At 48.8% G+C, this 18,114-nt stretch overlaps 1 protein-coding gene across 2 annotated transcripts in view; it reads right to left on the bottom strand.

The window, feature by feature from the left end:
* Positions 1 to 12,617, bottom strand: part of LOC117874146 (phosphofurin acidic cluster sorting protein 2-like) — a 104,868-nt gene extending 92,251 nt beyond the window's left edge. The window contains exon 1 of one of the 2 annotated variants that reach the window (XM_034763984.1): positions 12,492 to 12,617. The gene's annotated coding sequence lies outside the window, so the exon portion shown is untranslated. The remainder of the gene's footprint in view (positions 1 to 12,491) is intronic. The other variant, XM_034763983.1, reaches the window with a different exon arrangement.
* Positions 12,618 to 18,114: the final 5,497 nt, after the last annotated feature.

Raw genomic sequence — 18,114 nt, 5'->3', positions numbered from 1 at the left:
TGAAACCCGAGCTGGTCTCTTACATATTTCCTGCTTCCCAGAAATAATTTCCTTCAAGGGGAAATTCTGAGTGCAGAGGGCAGGGCCCAACTTACTCCCGGCCACGCACTGCAGGTTTGTCCCAGGTCACCCAAAGCAAAAAGTACTGTCCAGTGAGAGAGAGACCGACCGCCCCCCACTCACACACTGGCCGTGGCTCCATTTCATGTCCTGGGAATTGAAGAGAACAGCTGGGAGGTTATAGACATGACATTTACAGACAGCCTTACAAGTGCAAACTTGCCAGCTATTTTTCATCTGCACAGCGCCCACAGCAGGGGCTGTCACCCGATCCCCAGCTACTTTGGGACAGCCGGCTAGCGCCGAATACAGCGGCTGGCCTCCTAAACACCGGCTCAGACAGAGCCCTTTACAGCTGGGCTCCTGGACCCGCACTGGCTGGCAGGTAGAGTGAGGTGCTGGTTTGGACCTGCCAAGCAGAGTGGTTTTTGTCCTAGCTGCCTGAATGACCTACCTCACTTCCCCTACAATGCCACAACGGTGACCATCAGACCTGTCTGCGCCAACGTCTCCCCATTGGTCCATTTAAATACAGCCTTCCCATAATGAGAGAGCTGCAGCACAATGGGGAAGCCATACACGTAGGGTGCTTGCTGCAGATACGCATGCTCTGCTCCTGAGAAAACCCCAATACAACGAGAGGACAGCAAGCGTTCGGCTTGGGGCATCTGAAACGGGGAAGGAGTTAAGAGTTTCCAGAGGATGTCTGGCCTTCGGAGTAATCTGGCCCACTTCCAAGGCTTTTTGTTCTTCAGAAGCATTTGTAGGAGCCCAGGAGATAAATCACCGCGGCAAGAGAGGTGTGAACGGTCTCCAGAAAGGGGGCAACTCCACCAGAGGCTGGGAAACAGCCGCAACGCTCCACCTCTTCTCCTCAGCAGGACGCCAGAGATCGGGTGGTTCCAGGCTCGAAATGGCCCTCGGGGGCGGGACAGGGAAGTGACGGAGGGAGAAGTTTGGCATGTCATGTTTTGGAAAGCTCACGTCACTCCTCAGACAGCTGGTTTCATTAGTCTAACCATCTCACCATCAGGGGTTCCTAGCAGCTGTTGTCCAAGACCAACAGCCCAAGCACAGACCCGCTATTCAATAAGTGGTTTGCTCGATGCGGCCACGTAGACAGGTGTTGTAAGAAACTACCCAGCCACTCAGGAACCAGCGCACGGGGCAACAAAAGGGAGATAACCCAGCTCTTCTACCACACTCTGTCCATCTACTTAGACTGTAAACTCGTCCGGACTGGGGCTGCCTCCCGCTGTGCGTATGTACCACGTCCAATGCAACAGCCCCTGCAGCGCTCCTGCAATGCTTGGAGCACCAGGAAGGGGAGGGAATGCTGATCTGGCAGAGGCTGTGGGGGGTGCTCTCAGCCACCGGGCCCCACACACGCCTCGTGACTAGAGGTTTGGGGAAGGACCGTGGACAGAAAAGGGATTTAACTGCAAGCCAGGATGTTTGACATCACTAGCTAAGGGCTGTTTCTCCTGCGTTGTACTGATTCAATGGGCGCAAGGGAGAGGGGAAGGAGGTGGTCCCCGGGGTGCCCCACACGCAGCGCCATATAGCACCAGCGAGCAAGTGTAAATTTAATCTCGACACAGGGGACGGGATGGTCCAATCGACAGCTTTTTGCTGCGTGTTAGGTGATGCTCATTGAACAAACCCCACAGATAGCGTGCCCATGGGACGGCCTGTTCTCGGTCAATGCATACCCTTGCGTAAGCACCGTGGCCGTTTGCTGTGCACTGAGGACGTGGCATTCTCAGAGGTATCCCATGCTCCTTTGCGCCACTGCAGAACAGTGTGCATTCTGGGATTTTCCTTGCTGTGCGCTGTGGGATGCAGAGTGGAAGTCACATTTGTTTTAAGAATTCCATGCTTCATCTGTCGCTGCCCCATACTTCCTTTGTGGGTGAGCTAGCACCATCTTCAAATCGTAGTTGGCCCGCACGGACCCAGCACTGCGCCGCAGCACCATGCTGGCAACCTCAAGCATGCAGAGGCTGTGCAGGCTGCATCTTGCCCTCGGAGCTGGACAAATTCGGCTCAGGACTTTGCCAGCGCACTGTGGAGCAGATGTGGAGGCAGCAGCAGCTCCTCCCGAAGCAGGAAGATCTTCAGTGGCAGTGGAGATGGGACGCAGACAAGGAAGATGCCAAGCAACTGACAGAGGACAGTCCCTAGAGCAGCTTCTCAGGGTGCAGCGCCGTTTCTGGGCTCAGGAAGCCAGGCCAGACTGGAGGGGGAGGGGACGAGGATTTTTCTTTAGACTTGGGATGACTAGCAGCAGCAAGAGAATTTCAGGATGGCGACGGCATATCCATGGGCAGGCGGATTGGCACTGCCATCTAGAAGCTGCCACCCCTGAATGCTACCGGTCCATAGCCAACCAATTTGGCATGGGAAGACTGACCGTTGGGGCCACTGTCATGCAGGCATGTGGCGCCAAGAACAAGGTACTGCTGCACCAGGGTGCAAAGCTAAGTAATGCCCAGGAGGTTATTGATGGCTTTGCACACAGGGGATTCCCAAACTGCATTGGGGCAACTGATGGGATCTTTGCCCCCCACCCCATCAGGGCTCAGAATTCACAACCAGAAAGGGGTATTTCTCCACGGTGTTCCAAGGCCTGTCACCCACCGTGCCACGTTTACGGACACAAAGGCTAGTGGTCTGGAAGGGTCCACCCAATGCTAGGATCTTTCAGAATTCAGCTCGGTTTAAATTCACGGAGAAAGGACAGCTGCCCCTGGGAACAGTCTGTACATCCCTCTGCGTCTCTGGTTAACGAAGCCATTCACAGGCCACTTGGACAGAGCTATTTAACAATCGCCTCCGTAGCTGCGGAACAGCCAGCGGAGGCGCGTTTGGCCATTCGCAGAGGAGACGGCACCGATGGTGGAATAAGTTGGAGGCAGCAGAAAAAAAAAAAAAGCCACCACCACAAATTTCAGCAGCAGGCCGCATTTTGTAAAAGGTTTGGAGAGCAAGGGTGATGGGAGGCAGGAGAGCTGCCTGAGCGGCCAGCATGGCACCCAAGGCAAAACAGCCTGGCCAGCACGGTCAGGAATTCCTAACGCTTATTTTGAGTCTCAGGCTTGAAATCGTGCATCTGTCCATCCAGCTGTTAGGCCGTACGGAGGGGGCAGTGGGGGGCGGTGTAGGTCAGTGTTTATATGGGCGGTGGAAGTGCAACATTCTGGCAACCCGTGTGTTGTGGTGTGTGTTCGTAAAGCCGTCTCAATTCGTGCAAACGACGATTTGCTGTGTAAAATGAACTGTCGACTCCTTGTGAAGGGTATTTTAGAGGTTTTCATTTTGCTTTATCTCCCTTGCAGACATGTTGAAAGTGCAGAGAAAACGAGCCTGAACCACCCCCGGTTACCCGCGCGTAAGGATGCAGGTTATCCCGTATTTATACCTTACGGGCATGCGAGGTCAATGTCTACCTCACGGACAGCGAAACCACCAAACCTCCGTTCCTGTAGCCACGGGCTCGGCAACCCTTTGCATTTCGCACAGAAGAGTGATTCTGTCCTCCAGTCTGACGCAGGAGGGCGGTGCCATGGAGGCTCCGGCCAGACCAGACTGCCAGCCGACATTGTGAGCTGGCAAACGGCAGGGAGGCGGCGTTCAATGGGCAGGACGGCTGTGGGGTGGAGGAAAATAGGCACATGGGCAAATGTCTTCCAGGGCAGGGCCTGAAAGTGGCCGGTAGTCGGGACTTCAGCACGAGACCAAGGCAGACAGCTGGGATGCAGCACAGTGCTGGATAAAGAGCAAACACCCCAGGAGCACCTATGTTAAAATGAAGGATAACGGGGAAAAAATATTGGAAAGGTGTGTGGGAGGGCTGGACGGACAGTGGGGGTCGATGGACGGGAGCGAGCACTTGGCCCAGAAGCCAGCATGGCAGTAATCAATTAAAACGTAACTTAAGAACTGACATTAAACGTCACAAAAAGACACACGCACTGAGGTTCCCCCAGGGATTAGCCAGTTCAACCCCAGCAGGGCAAGAACCAGGCTCATCTTCTGCCTGGCTGGTGGTGTCAGCGCCCTGAGTCCTGAAGAGATCCTGGCTTTCCGGGGAGATCTCTTCACCGGTCCGCGGGCTCATCCTCCAGCGAGCCCTGCTGGCTCCATAAGCTTCCTGGGTGCAGGGGTCACGTAGTTCTATAAAACCCCCTCCAGCTCCTCAAAAAGCAGATAGGGGACATGCCCCCAGAGAAGATTTTTTCCCCGTTATCCTTCATTTTAACATAGGTGCTCCTGGGGTGTTTGCTCTTTATCCAGCACTGCGCTACATCCCAGCTGTGGCCCTTTGCAGACATCTGCCTAGCAATGTGCACTTAAAGGTCTTTATTCCAGTGGCTGGCCACAACAGCTTCCCGCACCAACGCGTTTCCCCGGATGGCGAAGAGACCCAGGATATCAGCACCGCTCCCAGCAGCACGTTGCAGGAATGCTGGAGTAGTGTCACAGCTAGTGTGATAAACTGGAATCCAGGGGCCAATGGACAAAAGGGGGTAGGGGCCGTCGAGACAACTTGTCTCCAGAGCAAGGGAGGGCACACAAGTAAACAGGTCAGAAAAAGTCGCCTGCAAAGCAGTGTGGGATAGCCACTGGACAAGTGCCAAAGTAGTTTGCAGCAGCATTAGATGCACAAGAACAACAGAGCAAAGTAAGCTGACTTTGAAAGAGGACTCCAGAGTATGTGATAAATGTGGATTCAGCGTGCTACAATTCATTGCACTAAGTACGCGAGCATTTTCAGCACGGATTAACTCTGTTTAGTTCAGATAAACCCTTGCAGAGAGTGGCTCATTTGCATTCCTAAAAGGGGGGTGCAGCAGAGCTAGCTAGAACCAGACAGTGCAAGCGATGCAGGTGAAGAGACATGACAGGGACCAGCAGCGGTGCGGTGTGTATTTGCTCACCTCATTCAGGCAAGGTACATCCTAGCGTAACTATTTGGTTCTGAGCAGAGAGCCTGATTGTGCTCTGCTCCAAGTCACATGGGTTGTATTGGTCCATGATACTGAGCATCACGTGGCTGTGGGTGGGGATGTCTGATCTCTGCTCAGGGCTGATGAATGGCGTGGGATTTCCCAGAGTACCTCGTGGAATTAGGAACTCAAATCCCAGGGACTTTCAATGCCCTTGTGAAAATACACACACCCCATATATACACAGTCTCTAAGCAGTGTTTATCTGGAAGAAGATTGTTTTCTACTCGTTTTTGGTCCTTGAAAACTTTGCATGGGGAAGTGGTCACTGCTTTGGTACAGATGACAGAAGAAACCACGTGCTGTTTTCCGTATGTTGATTAGGAGGATGATGCCTCGTTCTGCTCCACAGCCATTAGCGTGGAATTCCTGCACATGTTTAGTGTTTATCTGTATTACTGGCAGCGGAGGACTCCTTTTGGAGTGCTGCAGTTGACGGTTTGTGCTGGACAGCAGGCTTTAACTCCCTTAGTAGAACGTAAGCCCTTGTAAGCTATCACGTACATTTTAGTCTACCGGTGTTCTGAACAATGGAAAAGGTCTCCCTAGCCTTTCCTCATATTGCTTTTATAGCTAATGTAAAATTCACCGGAGTTATTGTGATATCAGGTATTATGAAGAGGCAGTAATCTCTGCATCGCTACAGTGGTAACCATCTTCCATAAAAGCCCTAATTTAACTTTCCTATAACTGTGGCTTGGAAAATTTGTTTGGCTTTAAGCTATCTGAAGGCAAAGATTAACATGTTTTTTCAGACTTTGCTGAAACAAACTAAATGGGTAACAGATCATTAACATCCAGGGTAATTTTTTTAACTGACTTGTCAACTGTTGGTTTCCTCCTAGCTCAAACACAGTTCCTGCCCTCTAAACATTTCATACGGTGAAGTCTCCTTGAAAACTCATTGGCCCTGCCTATCTTTGGGAAAATGGGTTGTAATTAAGCAAAGTCATTAATTTTTGTATCATTTGGGACCTCACTCCTGCTTCTGCTGATGTCAATGGGAGGTTTTTTGCCATTGTCTGCAATTGCATCAGGATTGGGCACTATGTGAATGCACCGCAGCCTTTTGGATGGTTGAAGCTTCGAGAAAACAAAGGTCGTTCTAGGGCAGATAACGAACAAACGTGCCTTGAGCTCAGTTAGCCGAGTCCTGCATTTCGGGAACGGGCAAACCCGGGTTTCTCGCTCCAGCACTGCCATGTTACATGGTTTATTCGGGAAAGTGGAAAGCCTTTCCAACAATAACATATTAGCCACAATACGACTAACGAGGGCTTGATTTTGATCTCCCTTTTAATGAGGGAAAGAAAAAAATCAGCATGTCTTCAGACTTCCACAGTTACAGCTCACTGACAGCGAGAACAGAGCTCTGGAATGAATCAAACCGAACAAGTGCTTTCATGTTAACGTTTTAAAACGGCCCCTTTTGACACTTTTACAAGCAATTTAATATTAACTGGGCAGATGGCCACACAAATTGTCACATAAACCCATAACATCCTTTTTACACTGGCTCACATGCAAGAAACAGTTTTCAAGGATGAGAGGTGTCTAGTTTTTTAAACAGTTTACAATTCTGTTAGCTAAAACCAGAGGAGAAATGAGTACAGGCCAGCTGGGGAAGACGGCCTGTCTCCCAAACCAGCCAGGGTTCCTTTTCACAAGGGAAAGTAAATACCAGGAGCTGGTAAAATTCCCCACCAAAAGTCCCTTATAGATGGAAGGGGGAAGCGCACATGCTTAATGCCAAGAGGAAGCAGAAGAGCCTGATGGGAAGCGGGTGTCCCATGCCCTGCCCCAATATCACCGGGACTCAGACAAATCCTCCAATCACTGGGCCAGCGGTCAGATGGAGCGACGCTGACGTCCCTTTGATAAGCATTCTTATGGGCCAGCTTTTCCAAAGGGGTTGCGGTTAAGGCACAGAGAGGTTCAGTAACTTGGTTGATAGGCGGTGTCCCAGGGTCGGCACTGGCTGTGAAACCAGCGATTCAACCAAGTTCTAATCTAGGGGCTGACCGCTTGTCACGACCGAGCACTTCTTTCAGCATCACGTGGAGCGCAGGCAGGGTGCCCGGCTAACTTAGCTAGACAGCAAGTGTGTGTGGTTTGTCAGGTGGACACGGAATGAGCCAGGGCTCCTCAGAAACCTGGCAGCTTGGCCAGTATCCTCCACATCTTTACATTAATAATATTGCGATCCAGCCATCCCAGGTATTGAAAGTTTTGTGGTGGGAACCCCAGACCCCCAAGGTAGTAAGATGGCCAACACCCATTGAAGTCACTGGGCAGTGGGTGCCTACCACCCCTAGGTACATTAGAAAATCCCAGCCTTAGAACTATACTTCCATTTGCTTTCACAAGAAAGAAGAGATGTAATCTCCCCCGCACACACACCCCGCCCCCCAGAAATTCCCAACAGCAATGTGTTTTAACACACTAAGGTCATTACAGGACAGACTTGCTTATTACGTCACTTACAAATCCCAAGCACTTCAAAAGCAAGACACAGAACAGCCAACAGATACAGGCCATACACTCAACCCAGGAAAGGTAGAGAGGGTCCAGTGAACTAGGAATCAGGAGACATGGGTCCTATTTCTGGCTCTACCATTGGCCTGCTATGGGACCTTGGGCAAGTCACTTCATTTCTCTTGTGCCTCTGTTTCCTGCCCCACCCCTTGGCTTATCCATCTACACTGTGAGCTCTTCAGGGCAAGGACAGAGGTACAGTACCCAGCACCGTTGGGGCCTCTAGGTCCTACTGTAAAACCATCATAACAATTCCCCCGTAACAAACCCATCCAGTATAGATCCGATATTTGTATTCGGCTGGCACTCTACATACTAGATACTGTCCAGATACAGGAAGAGCTGCCTGCCCTGAACAGCTGGGTATTCCAAGGTAACATCTGAAGGGTGTGGGGAAAGAGGTATGGAGATTATATACCCTCTTCTCTCATTCAATAAAAATTCATCAGTCAACGTGTGTCTAATAAAGGCTCGGTCTACACAGATCTGTCTCCATAGAGCTATTGCAGGTAGGGTGGCAAGTTTTTAAAGCTGAAATCGTTCTGCCAGTACAATTCCTACTCTGGACGTAGTTGTATCAGTAGGAAGGTGCACACACGCTGGGATAGCCATTCTCCCCAGCAGAAGCACCTTTATAGAGATACAAGTACACCATACCACAGGGATTGGACCAGCATAGCTAATGCACGTGTTGTTTTAATTTCAACATCTCCCACTTCTCCTCCCCCAGATCTGCAGGAAGTCAGCATTTCTCCACCAGTGGCCCCCAAATCCATTGCTATGCTTTGAGGGAATTTTAACAGGAAAGTACACTCCGCTCAGTTCTTATTTGTACGACTCAGCAGGTGGATTCCACTTTTCCCAGCAGAAAATAGCACAGAAGGCCGTGAAAACAGAGCTCTGCCTCTGGAAAGCTAGAGAGCTAACAGCCTGTGATGTGGCACCTGTTGCTAAATGATGGAGCCATTGTTTCCACAGGCAAAAGCATGATGTGTTAATGAGCTAACATGACAAAGCATGAAAAGCAATTACAACTGGACCATTTATGGCCTTAAATAGACTATGGGAAAAGGTGCTTTATATCTTGTTAGCAAATATGCTTTTAAAACCCTAATGCAGCCAGAACAAGTCCCAGGATTGGCCAGCAAACCAAACAACAACCGGAAAAATATTCTGTTTGGTTCCAGCAAATAGGAAAAGTCCATGTCGGGCCAGCTTGGGGGGGGGGGGGGGAAGAGGGGGGGGGGTGTCTTTAGAGCCTTTAGCCCAGGGGTTAGGGCATTTGCCTGAGACATGGGAGACCCAGGTTTGAACCCCCACTCTGAACAGGGACTTGAAGTCAGAGTCCCCACTCCCAGGGGAGCATCCTAGCCACTCAGCTATAGCTATTCTGGGATGGGTGGCTCTCAGTTTCTCCAGCTGAAGTTGCTCCACTTGGTGTAAATACTTAAATATTCATTGGGTCAGACAGAAAGTGTGAGAATGACGCTCTAGCTTGGTGGTTAAGGCACTCACCCAGGAGACGTGGGTTCAAATCCCTCCTCTCCATCAGACAGAGACCACCCTAGCTATAGGGGCCATGATGGAGGGGCGGCTGGGACAAACCTGACAGCCTAGGCCTATGAGGAGGGGACAGGGGCACGCTGAAGTTCTGCCTTGGGTCTCAGATTGCCTTGAGCAGCTTCCACATCTCCTACCTCCCAGGTGAGGTCCTTAAATCCCAAGTGTAGCCCAGAGGCTCTATTTAGTTGCAAGTCAACATGTTTTAATGGTTCCCAACCAACGAGAATCAACCTCTCTTCAGAAAAGAGTACAAATGCAAAACCAGATTAAAAATTATTTCCATCAAGCCACCGTGCTAGCTAGTTACAATTTGAAGAGAAAGAGCATGGTGGTGAAATTCGACAGGGACGGATACAAGACATGAACATGGGTATTTGCTATACTTCTCCAGGAGAGGAAAATGAAAGCTTCTTGGACCAGCTCCCACAGTAATCCAAAACTACAGAAAATTCCCCAGCAATGGGATAGGACTTAACAGGCAGCAGGAAGGAAGTTCCTAAATTACAGGATTTACTCTAGGCACATACATTATGTTCTGGAAAGTTGGAATTTCAACTGAAGTAGCTACCCAGAATCTGCTTCTGAGGGACACGGAATGAGCAGATGAGAAAAACTGGGACGGTTGGAACCAGGATCTACGGTACAATAAGGGGTGAGGTCAGGTTATGACAGTTCAGGAAAGCACGTTCGGGGCAATTCAGAAAATGTCCAAGTGAAATGGGAGGAAACTTGGAAATTTACGAGTATGGCAAAAGAGAATCCTAGGAACCCCTTAAAGCACAACAAATCAGGGAGCCTCTGAAAAAGAATGCAAGGAATAAGATGTGGCCAGTGTGGCTTCACAAGGAACTGGCTCAAAGATTTGGGGATACACACAAACCTGGCCTGAAAATGGAAAAGCAGAGACATCATCAAACAAGAAGAATCATTCACTGAAGGCTTGCAGGAAAAGACAGGAGCTGGGGGGAAAGGCAGTAAGATAGTAGTGGCAAAGATGTCAAAGGGAATATGAAGGACTTTCAAAACAAAGGGAAAGTAGTAGTAGGAAGAAAGTAGGTCCATTAATAAGCAAGGGAGGCAGAATTAATGGATTACACAAAAATGACTGAACTGCTTTTCAAAAAGCATCAAAAAAGATCTTTCATAGATCACAGAATATCAGAGTTGGAAGGGACCTCAGGAGGTCATCTAATCCAACCCCCTGCTCAAAGCAGGACCAATCCCCAGACAGATTTTTACCTAAGTTCCCTAAATGGCCCCCTCAAGGACTGAACTCCCAACCCTGGGTTTAGCAGGCCAATGCTCAAACCACTGAGCTATCCCTTCCCACTTTGAGCAGTGGTAAGAAAGATCTTGTAAAAATAGAAGTCAGCTGAGCTGAAGGACATGCACTCAGGAACCGAGGGACTTTGCTGCACCTATCGCTGAACCACCACTGAAAACAGGGGAATTCCAAGAGACAGGCCAAATACAAATGCAGAACCAATTTTTTTTTTTTTTTTTTTTTTTTTTTTTTTTAAGAAGTGCGTTATCCTGGAAATTACAGCCCTAAAAATCCTGCTTCTACCCCGACTAATCCAATGGAACAAGGTATTAAGAGAAAAAAACGGAGTCACAGAGCTATGAGCAATAGGCAGCATGAGGGCAGGCTAGAAAGAGCACTTGTCAATCAAATGTGGTTGATTTTAGAAAGAAGTGAAAAGCAAATGGCTGACAGGAACTCAGTAGCTGTAATATACACAGGTGGATTTTAATATAGCTTTTGATATGGTCTCAAAATCCGATATTGAAATATTCAGAATTGTGTGGCTAGGAATGCTACAAAGAAGCCGTAACGGGCTAGGCATCGAATTTGGGGAAGGTGTCTAGCAGAGAACACCATAAGCACTCGGTCTTTGGTCCATCTTACAGGAGTTTGCAAGGCAACAGGGTGGCAAAAAAGGCCAATATAATTTCAGGCTTCATATGCAGAGGGTGATCACATCATGGAGCCGGAAATTAACAGATTCTCTGTGTAGCTCCATGTGATGACACCTGGCCGCTGAGCGTGGGGCGCGACGGTTGAGGAGCCTGGCCACTTCGCTCCTCTGGCCGCGCCCACCGCTCCCCCAAATGGCTCCTCCGGAGTCCGGCCATGCTGCCCCCCCCTTGCCTGCAGGACCCAGCGGCGGCCCGGCAGGCTCCGCTTTTGAAAAAAATGCTGGGCTGCCCAGGCAAGGGAACCAGGAAGCTGCCGGGAGAGGGGATCTGCCCGCCAGCTGCTGCCCGCCCCACTGCTCCGCTCCCCCCAGCCTCCAGGAGAAGCGAGCAGCGCCCGCCCGCCACCCCTTCCCCCGCGCCCGCCCCCCCACCGAGCCCCTCCAAGGGGGGGGCGCAGCATGGCCAGAGGAGCCGGTGGGGGAGGAGAGCCCGGAGCGGCCGGAGGAGGAGCCAAGGGGGGGCGCCTTTTTTATGGGTTGCTCCCCCTGCACTGAGAAGCTGGCTACGCCACTGGCTGTAACTAGGAGAAATGGGGTTAAAGGGAAATTGAGGCTAATGGCAAGGAAATTCTCCTGATGGGGTGCATAAGGCTAGGGAGCGAGACATGTAAGCCCCAGCACTGGGGCAATCTCAGCCTGTTTCTGACATCTCGTATAGTCAGCATGGCTAAAACGGAGCTCTTCACCCCACCAGCCCCCTCCACCATCTCCTTCTCCACCACTGTGCACAACCCCACCCATCTTCCTGTTGCTCAGGCCCATAGCCTGGGCATCTTCATCAACCCGCCAGGTCCTCACACCCAGGCTGTGTCTAAATCGCGCAGATTCTTTGTCATGTCTCTAAGATACAGCCACACAGCTAGAACTCGTATCCAGGCTCTCGCCTGGCATCTCCGTTACTGCAACAGCCGTCCCTCTGGCCTTAACAAAGGCCATCTCGCTCCACTCGCATCCATTCACAACATCGCTGCCAAGATCCTTTTCCTAGCCCGTCACTTTGACCATGCCCCCCTCTCTCTGCACCCATTCCCTGGCTCCCCCCCCGCCCCCAACTGCATAAACCAACTACTTGTCTTCACTTTCCAGGCCCTGACTGGTCTATCTCCACCTACCATCTCTCATTCGACTCGTCTCTGATCAGCCACCAATACCCACTTGTTACATTTTCAAACAAGCACCTCCATGCTGCCCTCCAGTTCGGGAGGAGCTGCCCATACACATCTGCAAAGCCACCTCATTGTCCGGGTCTGGTCCCTCCTCAACACCTCCTTTGCCTGATGCCTACAAAAAAATAAAACCCAGGCTGCTGGTGCGCTGATACCACTGCTATGGCTATCATGCTGACCAATATCATCTCCGTGTTTCCTGGTACTCCCCCGCTGGTCCTTCTGTATCAATCTGTCACCCGTTTTCTTAGGCCGTAAGGGTCAAGGGGCAGGAACCATCTTTTTGTTCTGTCTGTACAGCACCTAGCACACTGGGGTCCTGATCCATGACGAGGGCTCCCAGGCACTAGAAGGATACAAATAATAAATTAAAAAGCTAGGAGTGGACCAAACCCAGTAGAGCATGTACAAACAGGAAACAGCAAGGCACTGGTCCCCCGGAGATGGGCTGCATAGTCTGACAGATCTTTTTCATCTCGACGTTCCACTACGCCATTTCTTCTAAAGCTCTTTGATACCGTGCCCTCCAGCTGGGATCATTCCACACACGGCGTGAGCAGCCCAGACTTCAGCAAAAACTTCATCTACTCTAGCAGCTGCCTAGCCACTCGCTCCCTCGGCAGACATGGAACTTGACAGAAGAGGAGGTTGCAGAGAAGCAGTATCCTAGAAAAAGTGGTGACAGCCATAACGCATCGAATCGGTTTATAAATTAAGATGATCAGCTGAGCTCCATTTTAGCCAGGTCCCAAGACAAGCCGCAACAAGACTGCACTAATACAACCACAAACCCAATACTGCACCTAGGAATCTAGCAAGCAGTCATGGGTAATTTAAGTATGCTAGAGAGACGTGCCAGAAAGCAACAGATACCACCATAATAGATACGGTATGAAAACAGATAGGTTACTACCTACCTGCTTTGATAGCAGAACTACTGCAGTATAAAATGTCCCTCACTCAATCTCAAACCCTTGTTAGAAACCAATCTTAATTACAACAGTAATTCAGACCAATCTTCGATCCAATTACCGTACAAAGTTAGCAGCTGGAGAGACAACACGTGGGAAAATGTCTGGCTTTTAGGCAGAGACAAGATGGGTGAGGTAATATCTTATTGGACCAACTTCTGCAGGTGAGCAAGACAAGCATTTGGTAATCTCAGACTGCCTTACTGACTAATATAACTCAGATTTGTTTAGATCTGAATACTCATGATTGAAAACTGGCTAACGGGTGAAGAAGTACTGAATTGCAAGGCACGTCTAGCAGGTGGGGTGTTCGGCTCAGTTTTATTTAACATGTCATTAATGACCTGGAAGAAGGCATAAGTACAGAGCATGTCAATTGAGTTGCCAGGGGATACCAAGTTAGAAGTGCAGCAAAGACAAAGAAGGATGGAGAATACCACAAAGGCATCAAACAAATGAGTCATTCTGGAGAAAAAAAATTTAATAGATCTGGAGAAAAATAACTCCTAGTGTATTCAGGGCTTAGTGGAGGAGAGGTGCTTAAAAGCAGTAGTGACAAAGGAGAACCATCAGTGGCCAATGTCTGTTTGGAACATTTTATTTTTGATCTGGGGCTAGAAGAAGACCGTAATCAAACCACATTACAAAGGGTATTGTTTCCATGCAAGCCACTGGACCAGCCTGGAGCTTCCCTCACATGCAATAGCATCAATATGGTCCTTAAAAGGACAATCTGGAATCAATCAACACTCCCAGAGTGGTGACTCTGACCATCTTATTCAGACCAAAAGTGTCCCTGGAAATTTAAAGGCTTGTCCTCTTTAGAGTCAATACATCTGATTTAGTCATGGAATAACATGAGTGTTTATTAGGTAGACTAATATGCACATTAAGAAATAAAGATATTCCAGGTGGAATAAACAAACGCCCAGTTCACAGACCCTCATTGTGCAATACAACAGCCGCCGAGGCGGCAAACATTCAGGAAGCACAAGACTGAGCTGCAACAGAGCCAGACTGAATTCAGCCTTCCTAGTTCCTTTTCTGGAATTAAGTCCTGTAACTGATCCACTCGGAAGCTCAACTTCACAGGGCTGTGAGAGCAGCTGCTGCCCAAGCACGGCAGCGCCACCAGAGCTAGGGCTGAAGCCATCTCTCCATACTGCACTACATTTTTAGGATCTATCCCTTGCACAGAATGAAGGAGGCTGCTGATCTGTCTAAATGGAGGTCTGACCACCAGGCTGCTTGGATCCAGTTGGAGGCACTACATGCATGGAACCTGTAGTCTCCTGGTCCATCGGAGGGTGGCTGCAGCTAGCACTTAAGGAGCCCCTATTTTAAGATTCTGCTGCTGTAGTCACAGTTATGGCAACTTGTGTCTTCCAATCACGTTTCCATGAGCCCATAACTTTCCAACACATGCATGGGGGGCAGAGGGGGACTTCAATAAATAATGCAGAACTCGCAAGTGATTTGCTACAGATAGCACCATGGGATTCCACATTGATTGTTTCCCAACAATTCTGGTTCAGACAAAAAGAACAGGAGTACTTGTGCCACCTTAGAGACTAACAAATTTATTAGAGCATAAGCTTTCATGGGCTAAAACCCACTTCAAGTGGGTTATATATCTTCCTACTGTATTTTCCACTGCATGCATCCGATGAAGTGGGTTTTAGCCCACGAAAGCTTATGCCCAAATAAATTTGTTAGTCTCTAAGGGGCCTTGTTCTTATTGCTGATACAGACTAACACGGCTACCACTCTGAAATCTGGTTCAGACAGGATCAATTTCTAAAAACAAAAGTTTTTTTCCCCCCCAACTACTAGCACCACAAAATCCATCTGGGATGTTCAAAGAAAAGTGGGCTCCTTCCAGCTCATATATCATCACCATAAAAGATTCACCAGGTCAAATTCAGCCTTGTTTTGCTCCCAAGACACTGTGGCTGCACAGTTGTGAAGGTAGAATTCCATTCTACAAATAGACTTCAGCAATTCTACTGATGTGCCGTGCCAGAACGGAATCCTTCTCTCCCCCCATAACTAGAGGTGCACGGTGTCGGAGAAAAACTGAGTTCTCACTCTTTTGTTTGACCCTTCTGTCAGTTCTTTTCTCTGCTTCCACAACGGACTTATTCATCACTAAAGCAAGCAGGTATGATATTGAACACAAACCTGGAGAAGATCTGTCAAGGAAGAAGGGACCACTGTAAGAGTATGTAACATCCTGGAATTTCCAAACTTTTCAAAGCTTGATTTCACAGCACCTATGTTATTATTGCTAGTTTTTTTTTCATTTAACATTAGAGGTGCAGTAGTGCCTCTATGGGTTGTCTCTCATTTAAAGGCAGGGGCTCATCCTCTTTATTTTGAATGAATTTATCTTGTGCATATCGCACAAATTTACAGCACAGTGGGTAAAAACACTCAAGTACTGAAAATCCCTAGAAATTTCAATGAAATATTACTTGGTAAAAGTCTAAATTAATGTTAAAGTGGGAGCTTCTAGAATGTTCAATGCAACTTTTCTCAAACTCCTTTAACTTACAGCGGCTGGTTCACAATGCATGCTTTCCATATAACAAAGACATATTGACAGCATTCCGGGGGACTTTCCTTAAACAAAATCAGAATGGGACACTTAATCCCAAATAAGAACGTCCACACAGGGACTTGCACCGCTATAACTAGAGGTGTGAATTAAAGCTGATTTGAGTTATTTTAATGCAAGTTTGTGTGCAGATGGGGCCTCAGGCACAAAGGATGGAAACCAAGCAGGGGGGCTCCCCAGCAGGTGAGGCAGAGCTGGGAAGCCAATCACTCCTGCACAGCTGGGTAGCTTAATTGCATGATCAGAGAATAGGAGACTGGGCTTCCAGGTGCTCAACTCCTTCCACATATCTGCACAACAGCCCAGTGCCAGGGAAATCCAGCTCTGTTCACCGTGTCTGAGTGCTCCCAGAGCCAGAAAGTGCCAGCCCTGCCTCGCCCAATCCAGAGCAGTGCGTTCAGAGGGTGGAGTGGGCAAGTAGCAGAAGTCCCACAACCCCTGAAAGCTGGCGAATTTAATCCAAGTCAGGAAGGATGACACATCTGCTCTGGAATGAAACTTAAGTACATTGTTGGTCAGCCTGGAAAGAGGCTTTTTAAAAACAAATTCTAAATCCATTTGAGCCTTTCTTGATTTAGCCAATCGCTCTGGGGCCCAGCAGGAAGACATCCTGCCAGGCACAGTAGCTAGGTTCCATAACTATTCTTCTAGGATTCAGCACAAACCCTGTAATCACAGGGAAGCCAGGAGATGTGGACCATTTCATTTCATTGTTCACGGTTTCACATACATGCTCTTTCAGAGGACATCTACCTTAAAGGTGGCATCTTAGGCAGCTATCAGTCAGGGGGCCTTTCAGTATGTCATTTCTAGCAGCAGCTGGGAACAAATCCACTGTCAGTGCAAAAGTCCCAGATTTGATTCGGACTTTGGGTAAAGACAACATACTTGTAACACACAGAAAGGTCCCTTCCAAGAAGGCTTCCAATAGTGAGGTTATATTACACTTTATTATGGGAGTGCCCCATAGCCTCAACCAGGATCTGGGCCCCAGGCCATAGAGTAAAACAGTCCCCACCCTGAAGAGCTCATAATCTAATTAAGACATGACAACAAGTGGGTGTAACAACCAGAGGGAAGAGGAGGGCAAGCGACCAACACGTGGGCACCTAGTGACATACACAATTAGCTGGCCTGAAGTCAAAGATTTGGTTTTAAAAAATAAAATCAGGATACTAGCAATCCTCACTAGCCATTTGCCTGGGTGGTGCTAACCTGTGGAGACCAAGCCCCACTGCCCCGTAACCTGAGCCCTGCCACCCAGGGCTGAAGCCCTTGGGCTCCGGCAATAGCCCCGGGCCCCAGGAAGTCTAAGCCAACCTTGGCAACCCCATTAAAACAGGGTCCTGACCCACAGTTTGAGAACAGCTGGATCAGAACATTATCAGTTACTGTCTGCAGTTCTGATGTCTACATTCCTAAAAGGATGTTGACAAACTACAAAGGGCTCACAAGAATGATTCAAGATCTGGAAAACCTCCCACAGAGGGAAAGTTTAGGAATTTCAGCTTATTGAAGAGAAAGTTAAGAGAGACTTGATCAGGGTCTGTACGTAGCTATATGGAGAGAAGATTTCTGATAGCAGAGAGCTTTTCAAACCAAAGACACAACAAGACCCAATGACCGGAAACTGAAGTTAGATAAATTAAGGATGAAGACAGAGTGCAAATCTTTAAACCCAGAGGGGAATTGGCAATGGGAAGAACTTATCTAGGGATACAGTGGATGTGATCAACATAGGAATTCCTGGGTGAAATTCTCTGGCCTGAGTTGTGCAAGAAGTCAGACTAGACGATAGTCCCTTCCGGCCTCAAAATACATTAACCCCTCTCACTCCTTAAACACCAGAGACCTTGTGACCAGTCCTTGGTGTCAGCCACAGGATTCCCATTCGATGGGAAGCCACAATAAGGAGTGCACTTCAAAGTAGCAGCCAACCCACTTCCTATTCCATTTACCTCCCCCTTAAATCCCATCTCAAACCTACCGTACAAGCATCTCCCAATATTTTCCCCTCTCTAAGCGTCATCCCATTATTCCTACTTATTTGCCTTTTACCACCCCAAAAACATTTCTTCCCCTCCTTGGTGTGTATAGTCTTCTCTTTCTTGTAGGTTATGTGCACATGCACACACCTTGCCAGTAAACTCAGCTAGAGAGAGGGAGGGAGAGAGAGCGCGTGCGCATCTTTACTCTTTCTGCATAAATCCCTCT

This window comes from Trachemys scripta, chromosome 3, assembly GCF_013100865.1.
Source record: "Trachemys scripta elegans isolate TJP31775 chromosome 3, CAS_Tse_1.0, whole genome shotgun sequence".
NCBI classification, from domain to species: Eukaryota; Metazoa; Chordata; order Testudines; family Emydidae; genus Trachemys; species Trachemys scripta.
Note: the sequence above shows the minus strand (reverse complement) of the source record. Positions and strands in the feature narration are given on the sequence as shown.